The sequence below is a fragment of the Crinia signifera genome, chromosome 9 (genome assembly GCF_055691185.1).
Source record: "Crinia signifera chromosome 9, ASM5569118v1, whole genome shotgun sequence".
Classification (NCBI taxonomy): Eukaryota; Metazoa; Chordata; class Amphibia; order Anura; family Myobatrachidae; genus Crinia; species Crinia signifera.
The window spans coordinates 56,135,433-56,156,535 of record NC_139225.1 but is presented as its reverse complement, the minus strand read 5'-3'; the positions used below and the strand labels follow the sequence as shown (position 1 = coordinate 56,156,535).

Here is a 21,103-nt window from a genome sequence, read left to right as displayed (position 1 = left end):
TAAGGCAATACAGTTAGGAAACTTTTTTATTAGCTTTCCTGGTTATAGAAGTAGAAGAGGGCAAAAAAGTGCATGTATCTCACCTACAGCCATACCACATTGGATACGCCCAATCTCGTCTGATCTTGGAAGCTAAGCAGTGTTGGGCCTGGTTAGTACTTGGGTGGGAGACCACATGGGAACACCAGGTGCTGTAGGTATTTCCCATTACTTGCAAATTGTTTTTATTCTCTAGCTTTTTAAATTGGAAACTTTTTTCTCTTTATTGACAGTACAGATATTTGGAAGAGGTCAAACAGACACAATAGCCATCACCTAAAAACTTACCACACTGTTTAGGCCCAATTCCAACTGCTTTTGGCAGCTAAACAGTGTTGAGCCTCTTTAGTAGTTTAATTTGAGACCACCTGCTAATATCATGTCCTGTAGGTCTTTTTACATTACCAACACATGATTTTTTTCAGTAAGACAATACAGTTAGGAAACTTTTTTATTAGCTTACCTGGTTATAGAAGTAGAAGAGGGCTAAAAAGTGCCGGTATCTCAACTACAGCCATACCACATTGGATACGCCCAATCTCGTCTGATCTTGGAAGCTAAGCAGTGTTGGGCCTGGTTAGTACTTGGGTGGGAGACCACATGGGAACACCAGGTGCTGTAGGTTTTTTCCCATTAATGGCAAATTGTTTTTATTCTCTTGCTATTTAAATTGGAAACTTTTTATTTTTATTGCCAATACAGACATTTGGGACAGGTCAAACAGACACAATAGCCATCACCTAAAAACTTACCACACTGTTTAGGCCCAATTCCAACTGCTTTTGGGAGCTAAACAGTGTTGAGCCTCTTTAGTAGTTTAATTTGAGACCACCTGCTAATATCATGTCCTGTAGGTCTTTTTACATTACCAACACATAATTTTTTTCAGTAAGCCAATATAGTTAGGAAACTTTTTTATTAGCTTACCTGGTTATAGAAGTAGAAGATGGCAAAAAAGTGCCTGTATCTCACCTACAGCCATACCACATTGGATACGCCCAATCTCGTCTGATCTTGGAAGCTAAGCAGTGTTGGGCCTGGTTAGTACTTGGGTGGGAGACCACATGGGAACACCAGGTGCTGTAGGTTTTTCCCATTACTGGCAAATTGTTTATATTCTCTAGCTTTTTAAATTGGAAACTTTTTTCTCTTTATTGACAGTACAGACATTTGGAAGAGGTCAAACAGACACAATAGCCATCACCTAAAAACTTACCACACTGTTTAGGCCCAATTCCAACTGCTTTTGGCAGCTAAACAGTTTTGAGCCTCTTAAGTAGTTTAATTTGAGACCACCTGCTAATATCATGTCCTGTAGGTCTTTTTACATTACCAACGCATGAATTTTTTCAGTAAGGCAATACAGTTAGGAAACTTTTTTTATTAGCTTTCCTGGTTATAGAAGTAGAAGAGGGCAAAAAAGTGCCGGTATCTCACCTACAGCCATACCACATTGGATACGCCCAATCTCGTCTGATCTTGGAAGCTAAGCAGTGTTGGGCCTGGTTAGTACTTGGGTGGGAGACCACATGGGAACACCAGGTGCTGTAGGTTTTTTCCCATTAATGGCAAATTGTTTTTATTCTCTTGCTATTTAAATTGGAAACTTTTTATTTTTATTGCCAATACAGACATTTGGGACAGGTCAAACAGACACAATAGCCATCACCTAAAAACTTACCACACTGTTTAGGCCCAATTCCAACTGCTTTTGGCAGCTAAACAGTGTTGAGCCTCTTTAGTAGTTTAATTTGAGACCACATGCTAATATCATGTCCTGTAGGTCTTTTTACATTACCAACACATGATTTTTTTCAGTAAGCCAATATAGTTAGGAAACTTTTTTATTAGCTTACCTGGTTATAGAAGTAGAAGAGGGCAAAAAAGTGCCTATATCTCACCTACAGCCATACCACATTGGATACGCCCAATCTCGTCTGATCTTGGAAGCTAAGCAGTGTTGGGCCTGGTTAGTACTTGGGTGGGAGACCACATGGGAACACCAGGTGCTGTAGGTTTTTCCCATTACTGGCAAATTGTTTTTATTCTCTAGCTTTTTAAATTGGAAACTTTTTTCTCTTTATTGACAGTACAGACATTTGGAAGAGGTCAAACAGACACAATAGCTATCACCTAAAAACTTACCACACTGTTTAGGCCCAATTCCAACTGATTTTGGCAGCTAAACAGTGTTAAGCCTCTTTAGTAGTTTAATTTGAGACCACCTGCTAATATCATGTCCTTAAGGTCTTTTTACATTACCAACACATGATTTTTTTCAGTAAGGCAATACAGTTAGGAAACTTTTTAATTAGCTTACCTGGTTATAGAAGTAGAAGAGGGCAAAAAAATGCCGGTATCTCAACTACAGCCATACCACATTGGATACGCCCAATCTCGTCTGATCTTGGAAGCTAAGCAGTGTTGGGCCTGGTTAGTACTTGGGTGGGAGACCACATGGGAGCACCAGGTGCTGTAGGTTTTTTCCCATTAATGGCAAATTGTTTTTATTCTCTTGCTATTTAAATTGGAAACTTTTTATTTTTATTGCCAATACAGACATTTGGGACAGGTCAAACAGACACAATAGCCATCACCTAAAAACTTACCACACTGTTTAGGCCCAATTCCAAATGCTTTTGGGAGCTAAACAGTGTTGAGCCTCTTTAATAGTTTAATTTGAGACCACCTGCTAATATCATGTCCTGTAGGTCTTTTTACATTACCAACACATGATTTTTTTCAGTAAGCCAATATAGTTAGGAAACTTTTTTATTAGCTTACCTGGTTATAGAAGTAGAAGATGGCAAAAAACTGCCTGTATCTCACCTACAGCCCTACCACATTGGATACGCCTGATCTTGGAAGCAAAGCAGTGTTGGGCCTGGTTAGTACTTGGGTGGGAGACCACATGGGAACACCAGGTGCTGTAGGTTTTTCCCATTACTGGCAAATTGTTTTTATTCTCCAGCTTTTTAAATTGGAAACTTTTTTCTCTTTATTGACAGTACAGACATTTGGAAGAGGTCAAACAGACACAATAGCCATCACCTAAAAACTTACCACACTGTTTAGGCCCAATTCCAACTGCTTTTGGCAGCTAAACAGTGTTGAGCCTCTTAAGTAGTTTAATTTGAGACCACCTGCTAATATCATGTCCTGTAGGTCTTTTTACATTACCAACACATGATTTTTTTCAGTAAGGCAATACAGTTAGGAAACTTTTTGGTACTTATGTAATATCTGGGCTCCCGTTTTTCTTATGAGACCGCGTCCCCTCGCGGGGCTCGCTACGCTCGCCACGCTTCAGGCACGGTGGCTCGCTGCGCTCGCCACACTATATAAAATCAACTCCATGCGTAGTTGGATAGTAGGGGTATGAAAAAATGGTGTGCATTTAACATGGGAGCCCAGATAATACATAAGTACCAACTTTTTTATTAGCTTTCCTGGTTAAAGAAGTAGAAGAGGGCAAAAAAAGTGCCAGTATTTCACCTACAGCCATACCACATTGGATACGCCCAATCTCGTCTGATCTTGGAAGCTAAGCAGTGTTGGGCCTGGTTAGTACTTGGGTGGGAGACCACATGGGAACACCAGGTGCTGTAGGTTTTTTCCCATTAATGGCAAATTGTTTTTATTCTCTTGCTATTTAAATTGGAAACTTTTTATTTTTATTGCCAATACAGACATTTTGGACAGGTCAAACAGACACAATAGCCATCACCTAAAAACTTACCACACTGTTTAGGCCCAATTCCAACTGCTTTTGGCAGCTAAACAGTGTTGAGCCTCTTTAGTAGTTTAATTTGAGACCACCTGCTAATATCATGTCCTGTAGGTCTTTTTACATTACCAACACATGATTTTTTTCAGTAAGGCAATACAGTTAGGAAACTTTTTTATTAGCTTACCTGGTTATAGAAGTAGAAGAGGGCAAAAAAGTGCCAGTATCTCACCTACAGCCATACCACATTGGATACGCCCAATCTCGTCTGATCTTGGAAGCTAAGCAGTGTTGGGCCTGGTTAGTACTTGGGTGGGAGACCACATGGAAACACCAGGTGCTGCAGTTTTTTTCCCATTAATGGCAAATTGTTTTTATTCTCTTGCTATTTAAATTGGAAACTTTTTATTTTTTATTGCCAATACAGACATTTGGGACAGGTCAAACAGACACAATAGCCATCACCTAAAAACTTACCACACTGTTTAGGCCCAATTCCAACTGCTTTTGACAGCTAAACAGTGTTGAGCCTCTTTAGTAGTTTAATTTGAGACCACCTGCTAATATCATGTCCTGTAGGTCTTTTTACATTACCAACACATGATTTTTTTCAGTAAGGCAATACAGTTAGGAAACTTTTTTATTAGCTTACCTGGTTATAGAAGTAGAAGAGGGCAAAAAAGTGCCTGTATCTCAACTACAGCCATACCACATTGGATACGCCCAATCTCATCTGATCTTGGAAGCTAAGCAGTGTTGGGCCTGGTTAGTACTTGGGTGGGAGACCACATGGGAACACCAGGTGCTGTAGGTTTTTTCCCATTAATGGCAAATTGTTTTTATTCTCTTGCTATTTAAATTGGAAACATTTTATTTTTATTGCCAATACAAACATTTGGGACAGGTCAAACAGACACAATAGCCATCACCTAAAAACTTACCACACTGTTTAGGCCCAATTCCAACTGCTTTTGGGAGCTAAACAGTGTTGAGCCTCTTTAGTAGTTTAATTTGAGACCACCTGCTAATATCATGTCCTGTAGGTCTTTTTACATTACCAACACATGATTTTTTTCAGTAAGCCAATATAGTTAGGAAACTTTTTTATTAGCTTACCTGGTTATAGAAGTAGAAGATGGCAAAAAAGTGCCTGTATCTCACCTACAGCCATACCACATTGGATACGCCCAATCTCATCTGATCTTGGAAGCTAAGCAGTGTTGGGCCTGGTTAGTACTTGGGTGGGAGACCACATGGGAACACCAGGTGCTGTAGGTTTTTCCCATTACTGGCAAATTGTTTATATTCTCTAGCTTTTTAAATTGGAAACTTTTTTCTCTTTATTGACAGTACAGACATTTGGAAGAGGTCAAACAGACACAATAGCGATCACCTAAAAACTTACCACACTGTTTAGGCCCAATTCCAACTGCTTTTGGCAGCTAAACAGTGTTGAGCCTCTTAAGTAGTTTAATTTGAGACCACCTGCTAATATCATGTCCTGTAGGTCTTTTTACATTACCAACACATGATTTTTTTCAGTAAGGCAATACAGTTAGGAAACTTTTTTATTAGCTTTCCTTGTTATAGAAGTAGAAGAGGGGAAAAAAGTGCCGGGATCTCACCTACAGCAATACTACATTGGATACGCCCAATCTCGTCTGATCTTGGAAGCTAAGCAGTGTTGGGCCTGGTTAGTACTTGGGTGGGAGACCACATGGGAACACCAGGTGCTGTAGGTTTTTTCCCATTAATGGCAAATTGTTTTTTTTTCTCTTGCTATTTAAATTGGAAACTTTTTATTTTTATTGCCAATACAGACATTTGGGACAGGTCAAACAGACACAATAGCCATCACCTAAAAACTTACCACACTGTTTAGGCCCAATTCCAACTGCTTTTGGGAGCTAAACAGTGTTGAGCCTCTTTAGTAGTTTAATTTGAGACCACCTGCTAATATCATGTCCTGTAGGTCTTTTTACATTACCAACACATGATTTTTTTCAGTAAGCCAATATAGTTAGGAAACTTTTTTATTAGCTTAACTGGTTATAGAAGTAGAAGATGGCAAAAAAGTGCCTGCATCTAACCTACAGCCATACCACATTGGATACGCCCAATCTCGTCTGATCATGGAAGCTAAGCAGTGTTGGGCCTGGTTAGTACTTGGGTGGGAGACCACATGGGAACACCAGGTGCTGTAGGTTTTTCCCATTACTGGCAAATTGTTTATATTCTCTAGCTTTTTAAATTGGAAACTTTTTTCTCTTTATTGACAGTACAGACATTTGGAAGAGGTCAAACAGACACGATAGCCATCACCTAAAAACTTACCACACTGTTCAAGCCCAATTCCAACTGCTTTTGGCAGCTAAACAGTGTTGAGCCTCTTAAGTAGTTTAATTTGAGACCACCTGCTAATATCATGTCCTGTAGGTCTTTTTACATTACCAACGCATGATTTTTTTCAGTAAGGCAATACAGTTAGGAAACTTTTTTATTAGCTTTCCTGGTTATAGAAGTAGAAGAGGGCAAAAAAGTGCCGGTATCTCACCTACAGCCATACCACATTGGATACGCCCAATCTCATCTGATCTTGGAAGCTAAGCAGTGTTGGTCCTGGTTAGTACTTGGGTGGGAGACCACATGGGAACACCAGGTGCTGTAGGTTTTTTCCCATTAATGACAAATTGTTTTTATTCTCTTGCTATTTAAATTGGAAACTTTTTATTTTTATTGCCAATACAGACATTTGGGACAGGTCAAACAGACACAATAGCCATCACCTAAAAACTTACCACACTGTTTAGGCCCAATTCCAACTGCTTTTGGCAGCTAAACAGTGTTGAGCCTCTTTAGTAGTTTAATTTGAGACCACATGCTAATATCATGTCCTGTAGGTCTTTTTACATTACCAACACATGATTTTTTTCAGTAAGGCAATACAGTTAGGAAACTTTTTTATTAGCTTACCTGGTTATAGAAGTAGAAGAGGGCAAAAAAGTGCCGGTATCTTACCTACAGCCATACCACATTGGATACGCCCAATCTCGTCTGATCTTGGAAGCTAAGCAGTGTTGGGCCTGTTTAGTACTTGGGTGGGAGACCACATGGGAACACCAGGTGCTGTAGGTTTTTTCCCATTAATGGCAAATTGTTTTTATTCTCTTGCTATTTAAATTGGAAACTTTTTATTTTTTATTGCCAATACAGACATTTGGGACAGGTCAAACAGACACAATAGCCATCACCTAAAAACTTACCACACTGTTTAGGCCCAATTCCAACTGCTTTTGGGAGCTAAACAGTGTTGAGCCTCTTTAGTAGTTTAATTTGAGACCACCTGCTAATATCATGTCCTGTAGGTCTTTTTACATTACCAACACATGATTTTTTTCAGTAAGGCAATACAGTTAGGAAACTTTTTTATTCGCTTACCTGGTTATAGAAGTAGAAGAGGGCAAAAAAGTGCCAGTAGCTCACCTACAGCCATACCACATTGGATACGCCCAATCTCGTCTGATCTTGGAAGCTAAGCAGTGTTGGGCCTGTTTAGTATTTGGGTGGGAGACCACATGGGAACACCAGGTGCTGTAGGTTTTTTCCCATTAATGGCAAATTGTTTTTATTCTCTTGCTATTTAAATTGAAAACTTTTTATTTTTTATTGCCAATACAGACATTTGGGACAGGTCAAACAGACACAATAGCCATCACCTAAAAACTTACCACACTGTTTAGGCCCAATTCCAACTGCTTTTGGGAGCTAAACAGTGTTGAGCCTCTTTAGTAGTTTAATTTGAGACCACCTGCTAATATCATGTCCTGTAGGTCTTTTTACATTACCAACACATGATTTTTTTCAGTAAGCCAATATAGTTAAGAAACTTTTTTATTAGCTTACCTGGTTATAGAAGTAGAAGAGGGCAAAAAAGTGCCTGTATCTCACCTACAGCCATAACACATTGGATACGCCCAATCTCGTCTGATCTTGGAAGCTAAGCAGTGTTGGGCCTGGTTAGTACTTGGGTGGGAGACCACATGGGAACACAAGGTGCTGTAGGTTTTTCCCATTACTGGCAAATTGTTTTTATTCTCTAGCTTTTTAAATTGGAAACTTTTTTCTCTTTATTGACAGTACAGACATTTGGAAGTGGTCAAACAGACACAATAGCCATCACCTAAAAGCTTACCACACTGTTTAGGCCCAATTCCAACTGCTTTTGGCAGCTAAACAGTGTTGAGCCTCTTTAGTAGTTTAATTTGAGACCACCTGCTAATATCATGTCCTGTAGGTCTTTTTACATTACCAACACATGATTTTTTTCAGTAAGGCAATACAGTTAGGAAACTTTTTTATTAGATTACCTGGTTATAGAAGTAAAAGAGGGCAAAAAAGTGCCGGTATCTCAACTACAGCCATACCACATTGGATATGCCCAATCTCGTCTGATCTTGGAAGCTAAGCAGTGTTGGGCCTTGTTAGTACTTGGGTGGGAGACCACATGGGAACACCAGGTGCTGTAGGTTTTTTCCCATTAATGGCAAATTGTTTTTATTCTCTTGCTATTTAAATTGGAAACTTTTTATTTTTATTGCCAATACAGACATTTGGGACAGGTCAAACAGACACAATAGCCATCACCTAAAAACTTACCACACTGTTTAGGCCCAATTCCAACTGCTTTTGGGAGCTAAACAGTGTTGAGCCTCTTTAGTAGTTTAATTTGAGACCACCTGCTAATATCATGTCCTGTAGGTCTTTTTACATTACCAACACATGATTTTTTTCAGTAAGCCAATATAGTTAGGAAACTTTTTTATTAGCTTACCTGGTTATAGAAGTAGAAGATGGCAAAAAAGTGCCTGTATCTCACCTACAGCCATACCACATTGGATACGCCCAATCTCGTCTGATCTTGGAAGCTAAGCAGTGTTGGGCATGGTTAGTACTTGGGTGGGAGACCACGTGGGAACACCAGGTGCTGTAGGTTTTTCCCATTACTGGCAAATTGTTTATATTCTCTAGCTTTTTAAATTGGAAACTTTTTTCTCTTTATTGACAGTACAGACATTTGGAAGAGGTCAAACAGACACGATAGCCATCACCTAAAAACTTACCACACTGTTCAAGCCCAATTCCAACTGCTTTTGGCAGCTAAACAGTGTTGAGCCTCTTAAGTAGTTTAATTTGAGACCACCTGCTAATATCATGTCCTGTAGGTCTTTTTACATTACCAACGCATGATTTTTTTCAGTAAGGCAATACAGTTAGGAAACTTTTTTATTAGCTTTCCTGGTTATAGAAGTAGAAGAGGGCAAAAAAGTGCCGGTATCTCACCTACAGCCATACCACATTGGATACGCCCAATCTCATCTGATCTTGGAAGCTAAGCAGTGTTGGTCCTGGTTAGTACTTGGGTGGGAGACCACATGGGAACACCAGGTGCTGTAGGTTTTTTCCCATTAATGACAAATTGTTTTTATTCTCTTGCTATTTAAATTGGAAACTTTTTATTTTTATTGCCAATACAGACATTTGGGACAGGTCAAACAGACACAATAGCCATCACCTAAAAACTTACCACACTGTTTAGGCCCAATTCCAACTGCTTTTGGCAGCTAAACAGTGTTGAGCCTCTTTAGTAGTTTAATTTGAGACCACATGCTAATATCATGTCCTGTAGGTCTTTTTACATTACCAACACATGATTTTTTTCAGTAAGGCAATACAGTTAGGAAACTTTTTTATTAGCTTACCTGGTTATAGAAGTAGAAGAGGGCAAAAAAGTGCCGGTATCTTACCTACAGCCATACCACATTGGATACGCCCAATCTCGTCTGATCTTGGAAGCTAAGCAGTGTTGGGCCTGTTTAGTACTTGGGTGGGAGACCACATGGGAACACCAGGTGCTGTAGGTTTTTTCCCATTAATGGCAAATTGTTTTTATTCTCTTGCTATTTAAATTGGAAACTTTTTATTTTTTATTGCCAATACAGACATTTGGGACAGGTCAAACAGACACAATAGCCATCACCTAAAAACTTACCACACTGTTTAGGCCCAATTCCAACTGCTTTTGGGAGCTAAACAGTGTTGAGCCTCTTTAGTAGTTTAATTTGAGACCACCTGCTAATATCATGTCCTGTAGGTCTTTTTACATTACCAACACATGATTTTTTTCAGTAAGGCAATACAGTTAGGAAACTTTTTTATTCGCTTACCTGGTTATAGAAGTAGAAGAGGGCAAAAAAGTGCCAGTAGCTCACCTACAGCCATACCACATTGGATACGCCCAATCTCGTCTGATCTTGGAAGCTAAGCAGTGTTGGGCCTGTTTAGTATTTGGGTGGGAGACCACATGGGAACACCAGGTGCTGTAGGTTTTTTCCCATTAATGGCAAATTGTTTTTATTCTCTTGCTATTTAAATTGAAAACTTTTTATTTTTTATTGCCAATACAGACATTTGGGACAGGTCAAACAGACACAATAGCCATCACCTAAAAACTTACCACACTGTTTAGGCCCAATTCCAACTGCTTTTGGCAGCTAAACAGTGTTGAGCCTCTTAAGTAGTTTAATTTGAGACCACCTGCTAATATCATGTCCTGTAGGTCTTTTTACATTACCAACACATGATTTTTTTCAGTAAGGCAATACAGTTAGGAAACTTTTTTTATTAGCTTTCCTGGTTATAGAAGTAGAAGAGGGCAAAAAAGTGCCGGTATCTCACCTACAGCCATACCACATTGGATACGCAGAATCTCGTCTGATATTGGAAGCTAAGCAGTGTTGGGCCTGGTTAGTACTTGGGTGGGAGACCACATGGGAACACCAGGTGCTGTAGGTTTTTTCCCATTAATGGCAAATTGTTTTTATTCTCTTGCTATTTAAATTGGAAACTTTTTATTATTATTGCCAATACAGACATTTGGGACAGGTCAAACAGACACAATAGCCATCACCTAAAAACTTACCACACTGTTTAGGCCCAATTCCAACTGCTTTTGGGAGCTAAACAGTGTTGAGCCTCTTTAGTAGTTTAATTTGAGACCACCTGCTAATATCATGTCCTGTAGGTCTTTTTACATTACCAACACATAATTTTTTTCAGTAAGCCAATATAGTTAGGAAACTTTTTTATTAGCTTACCTGGTTATAGAAGTAGAAGATGGCAAAAAAGTGCCTGTATCTCACCTACAGCCATACCACATTGGATACGCCTACTCTCGTCTGATCTTGGAAGCTAAACAGTGTTGGGCCTGGTTAGTACTTGGGTGGGAGACCACATGGGAACACCAGGTGCTGTAGGTTTTTCCCATTAATGGCAAATTGTTTTTATTCTCCAGCTTTTTAAATTGGAAACTTTTTTCTCTTTATTGACAGTACAGACATTTGGAAGAGGTCAAACAGACACAATAGCCATCACCTAAAAAGTTACCACACTGTTTAGGCCCAATTCCAACTGCTTTTGGCAGCTAAACAGTGTTGAGCCTCTTAAGTAGTTTAATTTGAGACCACCTGCTAATATCATGTCCTGTAGGTCTTTTTACATTACCAACACATGATTTTTTTCAGTAAGGCAATACAGTTAGGAAACTTTTTTATTAGCTTTCCTGGTTATAGAAGTAGAAGAGGGCAAAAAAGTGCCGGTATCTCACCTACAGCCATACCACATTGGATACGCCCAATCTCGTCTGATCTTGGAAGCTAAGCAGTGTTGGGCCTGGTTAGTACTTGGGTGTGAGACCACATGGGAACACCAGGTGCTGTAGGTTTTTTCCCATTAATGGCAAATTGTTTTTATTCTCTTGCTATTTAAATTGGAAACTTTTTATTTTTATTGCCAATACAGACATTTGGGACAGGTCAAACAGACACAATAGCCATCACCTAAAAACTTACCACACTGTTTAGGCCCAATTCCAACTGCTTTTGGCAGCTAAACAGTGTTGAGCCTCTTTAGTAGTTTAATTTGAGACCACCTGCTAATATCATGTCCTGTAGGTCTTTTTACATTACCAACACATGATTTTTTTCAGTAAGGCAATACAGTTAGGAAACTTTTTTATTAGCTTACCTGGTTATAGAAGTAGAAGAGGGCAAAAAAGTGCCAGTATCTCACCTACAGCCATACCACATTGGATACGCCCAATCTCGTCTGATCTTGGAAGCTAAGCAGTGTTGGGCCTGGTTAGTACTTGGGTGGGAGACCACATGGGAACACCAGGTGCTGTAGGTATTTCCCATTACTGGCAAATTGTTTTTATTCTCTAGCTTTTTAAATTGGAAACTTTTTTCTCTTTATTGACAGTACAAATATTTGGAAGAGGTCAAACAGACACAATAGCCATCACCTAAAAACTTACCACACTGTTTAGGCCCAATTCCAACTGCTTTTGGCAGCTAAACAGTGTTGAGCCTCTTTAGTAGTTTAATTTGAGACCACCTGCTAATATCATGTCCTGTAGGTCTTTTTACATTACCAACACATGATTTTTTTCAGTAAGACTATACAGTTAGGAAACTTTTTTATTAGCTTACCTGGTTATAGAAGTAGAAGAGGGCTAAAAAGTGCCGGTATCTCAACTACAGCCATACCACATTGGATACGCCCAATCTCGTCTGATCTTGGAAGCTAAGCAGTGTTGGGCCTGGTTAGTACTTGGGTGGGAGACCACATGGGAACACCAGGTGCTGTAGGTTTTTTCCCATTAATGGCAAATTGTTTTTATTCTCTTGCTATTTAAATTGGAAACTTTTTATTTTTATTGCCAATACAGACATTTGGGACAGGTCAAACCGACACAATAGCCATCACCTAAAAACTTACCACACTGTTTAGGCCCAATTCCAACTGCTTTTGGGAGCTAAACAGTGTTGAGCCTCTTAAGTAGTTTAATTTGAGACCACCTGCTAATATCATGTCCTGTAGGTCTTTTTACATTACCAACACATGATTTTTTTCAGTAAGGCAATACAGTTAGGAAACTTTTTTATTAGCTTACCTGGTTATAGAAGTAGAAGAGGGCAAAAAAGTGCCAGTATCTCACCTACAGCCATACCACATTGGATACGCCCAATCTCGTCTGATCTTGGAAGCTAAGCTGTGTTGGGCCTGGTTAGTACTTGGGTGGGAGACCACATGGGAACACCAGGTGCTGTAGGTTTTTCCCATTAGTGGCAAATTGTTTTTATTCTCTAGCTTTTTAAATTGGAAACTTTTTTCTCTTTATTGACAGTACAGACATTTGGAAGAGGTCAAACAGACACAATAGCCATCACCTAAAAACTTACCACACTGTTTAGGCCCAATTCCAACTGCTTTTGGCAGCTAAACAGTGTTGAGCCTCTTAAGTAGTTTAATTTGAGACCACCTGCTAATATCATGTCCTGTAGGTCTTTTTACATTACCAACGCATGATTTTTTTCAGTAAGGCAATACAGTTAGGAAACTTTTTTATTAGCTTTCCTGGTTATAGAAGTAGAAGAGGGCAAAAAAGTGCCGGTATCTCACCTACAGCCATACCACATTGGATACGCCCAATCTCGTCTGATCTTGGAAGCTAAGCAGTGTTGGGCCTGGTTAGTACTTGGGTGGGAGACCACATGGGAACACCAGGTGCTGTAGGTTTTTTCCCATTAATGGCAAATTGTTTTTATTCTCTTGTTATTTAAATTGGAAACTTTTTATTTTTATTGCCAATACAGACATTTGGGACAGGTCAAACAGACACAATAGCCATCACCTAAAAACTTACCACACTGTTTAGGCCCAATTCCAACTGCTTTTGGCAGCTAAACAGTGTTGAGCCTCTTTAGTAGTTTAATTTGAGACCACATGCTAATATCATGTCCTGTAGGTCTTTTTACATTACCAACACATGATTTTTTTCAGTAAGGCAATACAGTTAGGAAACTTTTTTATTAGCTTACCTGGTTATAGAAGTAGAAGAGGGCTAAAAAGTGCCGGTATCTCAACTGAAGCCATACCACATTGGATACGCCCAATCTCGTCTGATCTTGGAAGCTAAGTAGTGTTGGGCCTGATTAGTACTTGGGTGGGAGACCACATGGGAACACCAGGTGCTGTAGGTTTTTTCCCATTAATGGCAAATTGTTTTTATTCTCTTGCTATTTAAATTGGAAACTTTTTATTTTTTTGCCAATACAGACATTTGGGACAGGTCAAACAGACACAATAGCCATCACCTAAAAACTTACCACACTGTTTAGGCCCAATTCCAACTGCTTTTGGGAGCTAAACAGTGTTGAGCCTCTTAAGTAGTTTAATTTGAGACCACCTGCTAATATCATGTCCTGTAGGTCTTTTTACATTACCAACACATGATTTTTTTCAGTAAGGCAATACAGTTAGGAAACTTTTTTATTAGCTTACCTGGTTATAGAAGTAGAAGAGGGCAAAAAAGTGCCAGTATCTCACCTACAGCCATACCACATTGGATACGCCCAATCTCGTCTGATCTTGGAAGCTAAGCTGTGTTGGGCCTGGTTAGTACTTGGGTGGGAGACCACATGGGAACACCAGGTGCTGTAGGTTTTTCCCATTAGTGGCAAATTGTTTTTATTCTCTAGCTTTTTAAATTGGAAACTTTTTTCTCTTTATTGACAGTACAGACATTTGGAAGAGGTCAAACAGACACAATAGCCATCACCTAAAAACTTACCACACTGTTTAGGCCCAATTCCAACTGCTTTTGGCAGCTAAACAGTGTTGAGCCTCTTAAGTAGTTTAATTTGAGACCACCTGCTAATATCATGTCCTGTAGGTCTTTTTACATTACCAACGCATGATTTTTTTCAGTAAGGCAATACAGTTAGGAAACTTTTTTATTAGCTTTCCTGGTTATAGAAGTAGAAGAGGGCAAAAAAGTGCCGGTATCTCACCTACAGCCATACCACATTGGATACGCCCAATCTCGTCTGATCTTGGAAGCTAAGCAGTGTTGGGCCTGGTTAGTACTTGGGTGGGAGACCACATGGGAACACCAGGTGCTGTAGGTTTTTTCCCATTAATGGCAAATTGTTTTTATTCTCTTGTTATTTAAATTGGAAACTTTTTATTTTTATTGCCAATACAGACATTTGGGACAGGTCAAACAGACACAATAGCCATCACCTAAAAACTTACCACACTGTTTAGGCCCAATTCCAACTGCTTTTGGCAGCTAAACAGTGTTGAGCCTCTTTAGTAGTTTAATTTGAGACCACATGCTAATATCATGTCCTGTAGGTCTTTTTACATTACCAACACATGATTTTTTTCAGTAAGGCAATACAGTTAGGAAACTTTTTTATTAGCTTACCTGGTTATAGAAGTAGAAGAGGGCAAAAAAGTGCCAGTATCTCACCTACAGCCATACCACATTGGATACGCCCAATCTCGTCTGATCTTGGAAGCTAAGCAGTGTTGGGCCTGGTTAGTACTTGGGTGGGAGACCACATGGGAACACCAGGTGCTGTAGGTTTTTTCCCATTAATGGCAAATTGTTTTTATTCTCTTGCTATTTAAATTGGAAACTTTTTATTTTTATTGCCAATACAGACATTTGGGACAGGTCAAACAGACACAATAGCCATCACCTAAAAACTTACCACACTGTTTAGGCCCAATTCCAACTGCTTTTCGGAGCTAAACAGTGTTGAGCCTCTTTAGTAGTTTAATTTGAGACCACCTGCTAATATCATGTCCTGTAGGTCTTTTTACATTACCAACACATGATTTTTTTCAGTAAGCCAATATAGTTAGGAAACTTTTATAATAGCTTACCTGGTTATAGAAGTAGAAGAGGGCAAAAAAGTGCCTGTATCTCCCTTACAGCCATACCACATTGGATACGCCCAATCTCGTCTGATCTTGGAAGCTAAGCAGTGTTGGGCCTGGTTAGTACTTGGGTGGGAGACCACATGGGAACACCAGATGCTGTAGGTTTTTCCCATTACTGGCAAATTGTTTTTATTCTCTAGCTTTTTAAATTGGAAACTTTTTTCTCTTTATTGCCAATACAGACATTTGGAAGAGGTCAAACAGACACAATAGCCATCACCTAAAAACTTACCACACTGTTTAGGCCCAATTCCAACTGCTTTTGGCAGCTAAACAGTGTTGAGCCTCTTTAGTAGTTTAATTTGAGACCACCTGCTAATATCATGTCCTGTAGGTCTTTTTACATTACCAACACATGATTTTTTTCAGTAAGACAATACAGTTAGGAAACTTTTTTATTAGCTTACCTGGTTATAGAAGTAGAAGAGGGCAAAAAAGTGCCTGTATCTCAACTACAGCCATACCACATTGGATACGCCCAATCTCGTCTGATCTTGGAAGCTAAGCAGTGTTGGGCCTGGTTAGTACTTGGGTGGGAGACCACATGGGAACACCAGGTGCTGTAGGTTTTTTCCCATTAATGGCAAATTGTTTTTATTCTCTTGCAATTTAAATTGGAAACTTTTTATTTTTATTGCCAATACAGACATTTGGGACAGGTCAAACAGACACAATAGCCATCACCTAAAAACTTACCACACTGTTTAGGCCCAATTCCAACTGCTTTTGGGAGCTAAACAGTGTTGAGCCTCTTTAGTAGTTTAATTTGAGACCACCTGCTAATATCATGTCCTGTAGGTCTTTTTACATTACCAACACATAATTTTTTTCAGTAAGCCAATATAGTTAGGAAACTTTTTTATTAGCTTACCTGGTTATAGAAGTAGAAGATGGCAAAAAAGTGCCTGTATCTCACCTACAGCCATACCACATTGGATACGCCTAATCTCGTCTGATCTTGGAAGCTAAACAGTGTTGGGCCTGGTTAGTACTTGGGTGGGAGACCACATGGGAACACCAGGTGCTGTAGGTTTTTCCCATTACTGGCAAATTGTTTTTATTCTCCAGCTTTTTAAATTGGAAACTTTTTTCTCTTTATTGACAGTACAGACATTTGGAAGAGGTCAAACAGACACAATAGCCATCACCTAAAAACTTACCACACTGTTTAGGCCCAATTCCAACTGCTTTTGGCAGCTAAACAGTGTTGAGCCTCTTAAGTAGTTTAATTTGAGACCACCTACTAATATCATGTCCTGTAGGTATTTTTACATTACCAACACATGATTTTTTTCAGTAAGGCAATACAGTTAGGAAACTTTTTTATTAGCTTTCCTGGTTATAGAAGTAGAAGAGGGCAAAAAAGTGCCGGTATCTCACCTACAGCCATACCACATTGGATACGCCCAATCTCGTCTGATCTTGGAAGCTAAGCAGTGTTGGGCCTGGTTAGTACTTGGGTGGGAGACCACATGGGAACACCAGGTGCTGTAGGTTTTTTCCCATTAATGGCAAATTGTTTTTATTCTCTTGCTATTTAAATTGGAAACTTATTATTATTATTGCCAATACAGACATTTGGGACAGGTCAAACAGACACAATAGCCATCACCTAAAAACTTATCACACTGTTTAGGCCCAATTCCAACTGCTTTTGGCAGCTAAACAGTGTTGAGCCTCTTTAGTAGTTTAATTTGAGACCACCTGCTAATATCATGTCCTGTAGGTCTTTTTACATTACCAACACATGATTTTTTTCAGTAAGACAATACAGTTAGGAAACTTTTTTATTAGCTTACCTGGTTATAGAAGTAGAAGAGGGCAAAAAAGTGCCGGTATCTCAACTACAGCCATACCACATTGGATACGCCCAATCTCGTCTGATCTTGGAAGCTAAGCAGTGTTGGGCCTGGTTAGTACTTGGGTGGGAGACCACATGGGAACACCAGGTGCTGTAGGTTTTTTCCCATTAATGGCAAATTGTTTTTATTCTCTTGCAATTTAAATTGGAAACTTTTTATTTTTATTGCCAATACAGACATTTGGGACAGGTCAAACAGACACAATAGCCATCACCTAAAAACTTACCACACTGTTTAGGCCCAATTCCAACTGCTTTTGGGAGCTAAACAGTGTTGAGCCTCTTTAGTAGTTTAATTTGAGACCACCTGCTAATATCATGTCCTGTAGGTCTTTTTACATTACCAACACATAATTTTTTTCAGTAAGCCAATATAGTTAGGAAACTTTTTTATTAGCTTACCTGGTTATAGAAGTAGAAGATGGCAAAAAAGTGCCTGTATCTCACCTACAGCCATACCACATTGGATACGCCTAATCTCGTCTGATCTTGGAAGCTAAACAGTGTTGGGCCTGGTTAGTACTTGGGTGGGAGACCACATGGGAACACCAGGTGCTGTAGGTTTTTCCCATTACTGGCAAATTGTTTTTATTCTCCAGCTTTTTAAATTGGAAACTTTTTTCTCTTTATTGACAGTACAGACATTTGGAAGAGGTCAAACAGACACAATAGCCATCACCTAAAAACTTACCACACTGTTTAGGCCCAATTCCAACTGCTTTTGGCAGCTAAACAGTGTTGAGCCTCTTAAGTAGTTTAATTTGAGACCACCTGCTAATATCATGTCCTGTAGGTCTTTTTACATTACCAACACATGATTTTTTTCAGTAAGGCAATACAGTTAGGAAACTTTTTTATTAGCTTTCCTGGTTATAGAAGTAGAAGAGGGCAAAAAAGTGCCGGTATCTCACCTACAGCCATACCACATTGGATACGCCCAATCTCGTCTGATCTTGGAAGCTAAGCAGTGTTGTGCCTGGTTAGTACTTGGTTGGGAGACCACATGGGAACACCAGGTGCTGTAGGTTTTTTCCAATTAATGGCAAATTGTTTTTATTCTCTTGCTATTTAAATTGGAAACTTTTTATTTTTATTGCCAATACAGACATTTGGGACAGGTCAAACAGACACAATAGCCATCACCTAAAAACTTACCACACTGTTTAGGCCCAATTCCAACTGCTTTTGGCAGCTAAACAGTGTTGAGCCTCTTTAGTAGTTTAATTTGAGACCACCTGCTAATATCATGTCCTGTAGGTCTTTTTACATTACCAACACATGATTTTTTTCAGTAAGGCAATACAGTTAGGAAACTTTTTTATTAGCTTACCTGGTTATAGAAGTAGAAGAGGGCAAAAAAGTGCCAGTATCTCACCTACAGCCTTACCACATTGGATACGCCCAATCTCGTCTGATCTTGGAAGCTAAGCAGTGTTGGGCCTGGTTAGTACTTGGGTGGGAGACCACATGGGAACACCAGGTGCTGTAGGTATTTCCCATTACTGGCAAATTGTTTTTATTCTCTAGCTTTTTAAATTGGAAACTTTTTTCTCTTTATTGACAGTACAGATATTTGGAAGAGGTCAAACAGACACAATAGCCATCACCTAAAAACTTACCACACTGTTTAGGCCCAATTCCAACTGCTTTTGGCAGCTAAACAGTGTTGAGCCTCTTTAGTAGTTTAATTTGAGACCACCTGCTAATATCATGTCCTGTAGGTCTTTTTACATTACCAACACATGATTTTTTTCAGTAAGACAATACAGTTAGGAAACTTTTTTATTAGCTTACCTGGTTATAGAAGTAGAAGAGGGCTAAAAAGTGCCGGTATCTCAACTGAAGCCATACCACATTGGATACGCCCAATCTCGTCTGATCTTGGAAGCTAAGTAGTGTTGGGCCTGATTAGTACTTGGGTGGGAGACCACATGGGAACACCAGGTGCTGTAGGTTTTTTCCCATTAATGGCAAATTGTTTTTATTCTCTTGCTATTTAAATTGGAAACTTTTTATTTTTTTGCCAATACAGACATTTGGGACAGGTCAAACAGACACAATAGCCATCACCTAAAAACTTACCACACTGTTTAGGCCCAATTCCAACTGCTTTTGGGAGCTAAACAGTGTTGAGCCTCTTAAGTAGTTTAATTTGAGACCACCTGCTAATATCATGTCCTGTAGGTCTTTTTACATTACCAACACATGATTTTTTTCAGTAAGGCAATACAGTTAGGAAACTTTTTTATTAGCTTTCCTGGTTATAGAAGTAGAAGAGGGCAAAAAAGTGCCTGTATCTCACCTACAGCCATACCACATTGGATACGCCCAATCTCGTCTGATCTTGGAAGCTAAGCAGTGTTTAGCCTGGTTAGTACTTGGGTGGGAGACCACATGGGAACACCAGGTGCTGTAGGTTTTTCCCATTACTGGCAAATTGTTTTTATTCTCCAGCTTTTTAAATTGGAAACTTTTTTCTCTTTATTGACAGTACAGACATTTGGAAGAGGTCAAACAGACACAATAGCCATCACCTAAAAACTTACCACACTGTTTAGGCCCAATTCCAACTGCTTTTGGCAGCTAAACAGTGTTGAGCCTCTTAAGTAGTTTAATTTGAGACCACCTGCTAATATCATGTCCTGTAGGTCTTTTTACATTACCAACACATGATTTTTTTCAATAAGGCAATACAGTTAGGAAACTTTTTTATTAGCTTTCCTGGTTATAGAAGTAGAAGAGGGCAAAAAAGTGCATGTATCTCACCTACAGCCATACCACATTGGATACGCCCAATCTCGTCTGATCTTGGAAGCTAAGCAGTGTTGGGCCTGGTTAGTACTTGGGTGGGAGACCACATGGGAACACCAGGTGCTGTAGGTATTTCCCATTACTTGCAAATTGTTTTTATTCTCTAGCTTTTTAAATTGGAAACTTTTTTCTCTTTATTGACAGTACAGATATTTGGAAGAGGTCAAACAGACACAATAGCCATCACCTAAAAACTTACCACACTGTTTAGGCCCAATTCCAACTGCTTTTGGCAGCTAAACAGTGTTGAGCCTCTTTAGTAGTTTAATTTGAGACCACCTGCTAATATCATGTCCTGTAGGTCTTTTTACATTACCAACACATGATTTTTTTCAGTAAGACAATACAGTTAGGAAACTTTTTTATTAGCTTACCTGGTTATAGAAGTAGAAGAGGGCTAAAAAGTGCCGGTATCTCAACTACAGCCATACCACATTGGATACGCCCAATCTCGTCTGATCTTGGAAGCTAAGCAGTGTTGGGCCTGGTTAGTACTTGGGTGGGAGACCACATGGGAACACCAGGTGCTGTAGGTTTTTTCCCATTAATGGCAAATTGTTTTTATTCTCTTGCTATTTAAATTGGAAACTTTTTATTTTTATTGCCAATACAGACATTTGGGACAGGTCAAACAGACACAATAGCCATCACCTAAAAACTTACCACACTGTTTAGGCCCAATTCCAACTGCTTTTGGGAGCTAAACAGTGTTGAGCCTCTTTAGTAGTTTAATTTGAGACCACCTGCTAATATCATGTCCTGTAGGTCTTTTTACATTACCAACACATAATTTTTTTCAGTAAGCCAATATAGTT

General features: G+C 39.3%; 42 non-coding genes and 3 pseudogenes across 42 annotated transcripts; all 45 read left to right on the top strand.

The window, feature by feature from the left end:
- Window positions 1-81: 81 nt before the first annotated feature.
- LOC146037599 (5S ribosomal RNA) lies at window positions 82-200 on the top strand. The gene has a single exon (XR_014461262.1). It is a non-coding gene; the product is annotated as a 5S ribosomal RNA (ribosomal RNA).
- A 345-nt stretch (window positions 201-545) lies between these two features.
- On the top strand, window positions 546-664 carry LOC146038117 (5S ribosomal RNA). The gene has a single exon (XR_014461735.1). It is a non-coding gene; the product is annotated as a 5S ribosomal RNA (ribosomal RNA).
- Window positions 665-1,009: 345 nt separating this feature from the next.
- Window positions 1,010-1,128, top strand: LOC146039946 (5S ribosomal RNA). Its single transcript, XR_014463164.1, has one exon. It is a non-coding gene; the product is annotated as a 5S ribosomal RNA (ribosomal RNA).
- A 346-nt stretch (window positions 1,129-1,474) lies between these two features.
- On the top strand, window positions 1,475-1,593 carry LOC146039945 (5S ribosomal RNA). Its single transcript, XR_014463163.1, has one exon. It is a non-coding gene; the product is annotated as a 5S ribosomal RNA (ribosomal RNA).
- Window positions 1,594-1,938: 345 nt separating this feature from the next.
- On the top strand, window positions 1,939-2,057 carry LOC146039944 (5S ribosomal RNA). The gene has a single exon (XR_014463162.1). It is a non-coding gene; the product is annotated as a 5S ribosomal RNA (ribosomal RNA).
- Window positions 2,058-2,402: 345 nt separating this feature from the next.
- On the top strand, window positions 2,403-2,521 carry LOC146038542 (5S ribosomal RNA). Its single transcript, XR_014462125.1, has one exon. It is a non-coding gene; the product is annotated as a 5S ribosomal RNA (ribosomal RNA).
- A 345-nt stretch (window positions 2,522-2,866) lies between these two features.
- LOC146039832 (5S ribosomal RNA) lies at window positions 2,867-2,975 on the top strand (annotated as a pseudogene).
- Window positions 2,976-3,532: 557 nt separating this feature from the next.
- LOC146039942 (5S ribosomal RNA) lies at window positions 3,533-3,651 on the top strand. The gene has a single exon (XR_014463161.1). It is a non-coding gene; the product is annotated as a 5S ribosomal RNA (ribosomal RNA).
- Window positions 3,652-3,996: 345 nt separating this feature from the next.
- On the top strand, window positions 3,997-4,115 carry LOC146039431 (5S ribosomal RNA). The gene has a single exon (XR_014462937.1). It is a non-coding gene; the product is annotated as a 5S ribosomal RNA (ribosomal RNA).
- A 346-nt stretch (window positions 4,116-4,461) lies between these two features.
- On the top strand, window positions 4,462-4,580 carry LOC146037830 (5S ribosomal RNA). Its single transcript, XR_014461473.1, has one exon. It is a non-coding gene; the product is annotated as a 5S ribosomal RNA (ribosomal RNA).
- Window positions 4,581-4,925: 345 nt separating this feature from the next.
- LOC146040114 (5S ribosomal RNA) lies at window positions 4,926-5,044 on the top strand. The gene has a single exon (XR_014463279.1). It is a non-coding gene; the product is annotated as a 5S ribosomal RNA (ribosomal RNA).
- A 345-nt stretch (window positions 5,045-5,389) lies between these two features.
- LOC146038598 (5S ribosomal RNA) lies at window positions 5,390-5,508 on the top strand. Its single transcript, XR_014462177.1, has one exon. It is a non-coding gene; the product is annotated as a 5S ribosomal RNA (ribosomal RNA).
- Window positions 5,509-5,854: 346 nt separating this feature from the next.
- Window positions 5,855-5,973, top strand: LOC146038784 (5S ribosomal RNA). Its single transcript, XR_014462346.1, has one exon. It is a non-coding gene; the product is annotated as a 5S ribosomal RNA (ribosomal RNA).
- A 345-nt stretch (window positions 5,974-6,318) lies between these two features.
- On the top strand, window positions 6,319-6,437 carry LOC146038023 (5S ribosomal RNA). The gene has a single exon (XR_014461649.1). It is a non-coding gene; the product is annotated as a 5S ribosomal RNA (ribosomal RNA).
- A 345-nt stretch (window positions 6,438-6,782) lies between these two features.
- On the top strand, window positions 6,783-6,901 carry LOC146037938 (5S ribosomal RNA). Its single transcript, XR_014461571.1, has one exon. It is a non-coding gene; the product is annotated as a 5S ribosomal RNA (ribosomal RNA).
- Window positions 6,902-7,247: 346 nt separating this feature from the next.
- Window positions 7,248-7,366, top strand: LOC146038780 (5S ribosomal RNA). The gene has a single exon (XR_014462343.1). It is a non-coding gene; the product is annotated as a 5S ribosomal RNA (ribosomal RNA).
- Window positions 7,367-7,712: 346 nt separating this feature from the next.
- On the top strand, window positions 7,713-7,831 carry LOC146039499 (5S ribosomal RNA). Its single transcript, XR_014462999.1, has one exon. It is a non-coding gene; the product is annotated as a 5S ribosomal RNA (ribosomal RNA).
- Window positions 7,832-8,176: 345 nt separating this feature from the next.
- Window positions 8,177-8,295, top strand: LOC146039463 (5S ribosomal RNA). The gene has a single exon (XR_014462966.1). It is a non-coding gene; the product is annotated as a 5S ribosomal RNA (ribosomal RNA).
- Window positions 8,296-8,640: 345 nt separating this feature from the next.
- On the top strand, window positions 8,641-8,759 carry LOC146038599 (5S ribosomal RNA). Its single transcript, XR_014462178.1, has one exon. It is a non-coding gene; the product is annotated as a 5S ribosomal RNA (ribosomal RNA).
- A 345-nt stretch (window positions 8,760-9,104) lies between these two features.
- Window positions 9,105-9,223, top strand: LOC146038021 (5S ribosomal RNA). The gene has a single exon (XR_014461648.1). It is a non-coding gene; the product is annotated as a 5S ribosomal RNA (ribosomal RNA).
- A 345-nt stretch (window positions 9,224-9,568) lies between these two features.
- LOC146037937 (5S ribosomal RNA) lies at window positions 9,569-9,687 on the top strand. Its single transcript, XR_014461570.1, has one exon. It is a non-coding gene; the product is annotated as a 5S ribosomal RNA (ribosomal RNA).
- Window positions 9,688-10,033: 346 nt separating this feature from the next.
- Window positions 10,034-10,152, top strand: LOC146038779 (5S ribosomal RNA). Its single transcript, XR_014462342.1, has one exon. It is a non-coding gene; the product is annotated as a 5S ribosomal RNA (ribosomal RNA).
- A 347-nt stretch (window positions 10,153-10,499) lies between these two features.
- LOC146039629 (5S ribosomal RNA) lies at window positions 10,500-10,618 on the top strand. The gene has a single exon (XR_014463117.1). It is a non-coding gene; the product is annotated as a 5S ribosomal RNA (ribosomal RNA).
- A 345-nt stretch (window positions 10,619-10,963) lies between these two features.
- Window positions 10,964-11,082, top strand: LOC146039384 (5S ribosomal RNA). The gene has a single exon (XR_014462893.1). It is a non-coding gene; the product is annotated as a 5S ribosomal RNA (ribosomal RNA).
- Window positions 11,083-11,427: 345 nt separating this feature from the next.
- On the top strand, window positions 11,428-11,546 carry LOC146038837 (5S ribosomal RNA). The gene has a single exon (XR_014462395.1). It is a non-coding gene; the product is annotated as a 5S ribosomal RNA (ribosomal RNA).
- Window positions 11,547-11,891: 345 nt separating this feature from the next.
- LOC146037598 (5S ribosomal RNA) lies at window positions 11,892-12,010 on the top strand. The gene has a single exon (XR_014461261.1). It is a non-coding gene; the product is annotated as a 5S ribosomal RNA (ribosomal RNA).
- Window positions 12,011-12,355: 345 nt separating this feature from the next.
- Window positions 12,356-12,474, top strand: LOC146038115 (5S ribosomal RNA). Its single transcript, XR_014461733.1, has one exon. It is a non-coding gene; the product is annotated as a 5S ribosomal RNA (ribosomal RNA).
- Window positions 12,475-12,819: 345 nt separating this feature from the next.
- On the top strand, window positions 12,820-12,938 carry LOC146038196 (5S ribosomal RNA). The gene has a single exon (XR_014461808.1). It is a non-coding gene; the product is annotated as a 5S ribosomal RNA (ribosomal RNA).
- Window positions 12,939-13,283: 345 nt separating this feature from the next.
- On the top strand, window positions 13,284-13,402 carry LOC146039941 (5S ribosomal RNA). Its single transcript, XR_014463160.1, has one exon. It is a non-coding gene; the product is annotated as a 5S ribosomal RNA (ribosomal RNA).
- Window positions 13,403-13,747: 345 nt separating this feature from the next.
- LOC146039642 (5S ribosomal RNA) lies at window positions 13,748-13,866 on the top strand (annotated as a pseudogene).
- A 344-nt stretch (window positions 13,867-14,210) lies between these two features.
- LOC146038195 (5S ribosomal RNA) lies at window positions 14,211-14,329 on the top strand. Its single transcript, XR_014461807.1, has one exon. It is a non-coding gene; the product is annotated as a 5S ribosomal RNA (ribosomal RNA).
- Window positions 14,330-14,674: 345 nt separating this feature from the next.
- On the top strand, window positions 14,675-14,793 carry LOC146039940 (5S ribosomal RNA). Its single transcript, XR_014463159.1, has one exon. It is a non-coding gene; the product is annotated as a 5S ribosomal RNA (ribosomal RNA).
- A 345-nt stretch (window positions 14,794-15,138) lies between these two features.
- On the top strand, window positions 15,139-15,257 carry LOC146039938 (5S ribosomal RNA). Its single transcript, XR_014463157.1, has one exon. It is a non-coding gene; the product is annotated as a 5S ribosomal RNA (ribosomal RNA).
- Window positions 15,258-15,602: 345 nt separating this feature from the next.
- LOC146039419 (5S ribosomal RNA) lies at window positions 15,603-15,721 on the top strand. Its single transcript, XR_014462925.1, has one exon. It is a non-coding gene; the product is annotated as a 5S ribosomal RNA (ribosomal RNA).
- A 345-nt stretch (window positions 15,722-16,066) lies between these two features.
- LOC146038114 (5S ribosomal RNA) lies at window positions 16,067-16,185 on the top strand. The gene has a single exon (XR_014461732.1). It is a non-coding gene; the product is annotated as a 5S ribosomal RNA (ribosomal RNA).
- Window positions 16,186-16,530: 345 nt separating this feature from the next.
- Window positions 16,531-16,649, top strand: LOC146038453 (5S ribosomal RNA). The gene has a single exon (XR_014462043.1). It is a non-coding gene; the product is annotated as a 5S ribosomal RNA (ribosomal RNA).
- A 345-nt stretch (window positions 16,650-16,994) lies between these two features.
- On the top strand, window positions 16,995-17,113 carry LOC146039937 (5S ribosomal RNA). The gene has a single exon (XR_014463156.1). It is a non-coding gene; the product is annotated as a 5S ribosomal RNA (ribosomal RNA).
- A 345-nt stretch (window positions 17,114-17,458) lies between these two features.
- LOC146038113 (5S ribosomal RNA) lies at window positions 17,459-17,577 on the top strand. The gene has a single exon (XR_014461731.1). It is a non-coding gene; the product is annotated as a 5S ribosomal RNA (ribosomal RNA).
- A 345-nt stretch (window positions 17,578-17,922) lies between these two features.
- LOC146038451 (5S ribosomal RNA) lies at window positions 17,923-18,041 on the top strand. The gene has a single exon (XR_014462042.1). It is a non-coding gene; the product is annotated as a 5S ribosomal RNA (ribosomal RNA).
- Window positions 18,042-18,386: 345 nt separating this feature from the next.
- LOC146038943 (5S ribosomal RNA) lies at window positions 18,387-18,505 on the top strand. The gene has a single exon (XR_014462492.1). It is a non-coding gene; the product is annotated as a 5S ribosomal RNA (ribosomal RNA).
- A 345-nt stretch (window positions 18,506-18,850) lies between these two features.
- LOC146038294 (5S ribosomal RNA) lies at window positions 18,851-18,969 on the top strand. The gene has a single exon (XR_014461897.1). It is a non-coding gene; the product is annotated as a 5S ribosomal RNA (ribosomal RNA).
- A 345-nt stretch (window positions 18,970-19,314) lies between these two features.
- Window positions 19,315-19,433, top strand: LOC146039641 (5S ribosomal RNA; annotated as a pseudogene).
- Window positions 19,434-19,777: 344 nt separating this feature from the next.
- On the top strand, window positions 19,778-19,896 carry LOC146039440 (5S ribosomal RNA). Its single transcript, XR_014462945.1, has one exon. It is a non-coding gene; the product is annotated as a 5S ribosomal RNA (ribosomal RNA).
- A 345-nt stretch (window positions 19,897-20,241) lies between these two features.
- On the top strand, window positions 20,242-20,360 carry LOC146037597 (5S ribosomal RNA). Its single transcript, XR_014461260.1, has one exon. It is a non-coding gene; the product is annotated as a 5S ribosomal RNA (ribosomal RNA).
- A 345-nt stretch (window positions 20,361-20,705) lies between these two features.
- Window positions 20,706-20,824, top strand: LOC146038112 (5S ribosomal RNA). The gene has a single exon (XR_014461730.1). It is a non-coding gene; the product is annotated as a 5S ribosomal RNA (ribosomal RNA).
- Window positions 20,825-21,103: the final 279 nt, after the last annotated feature.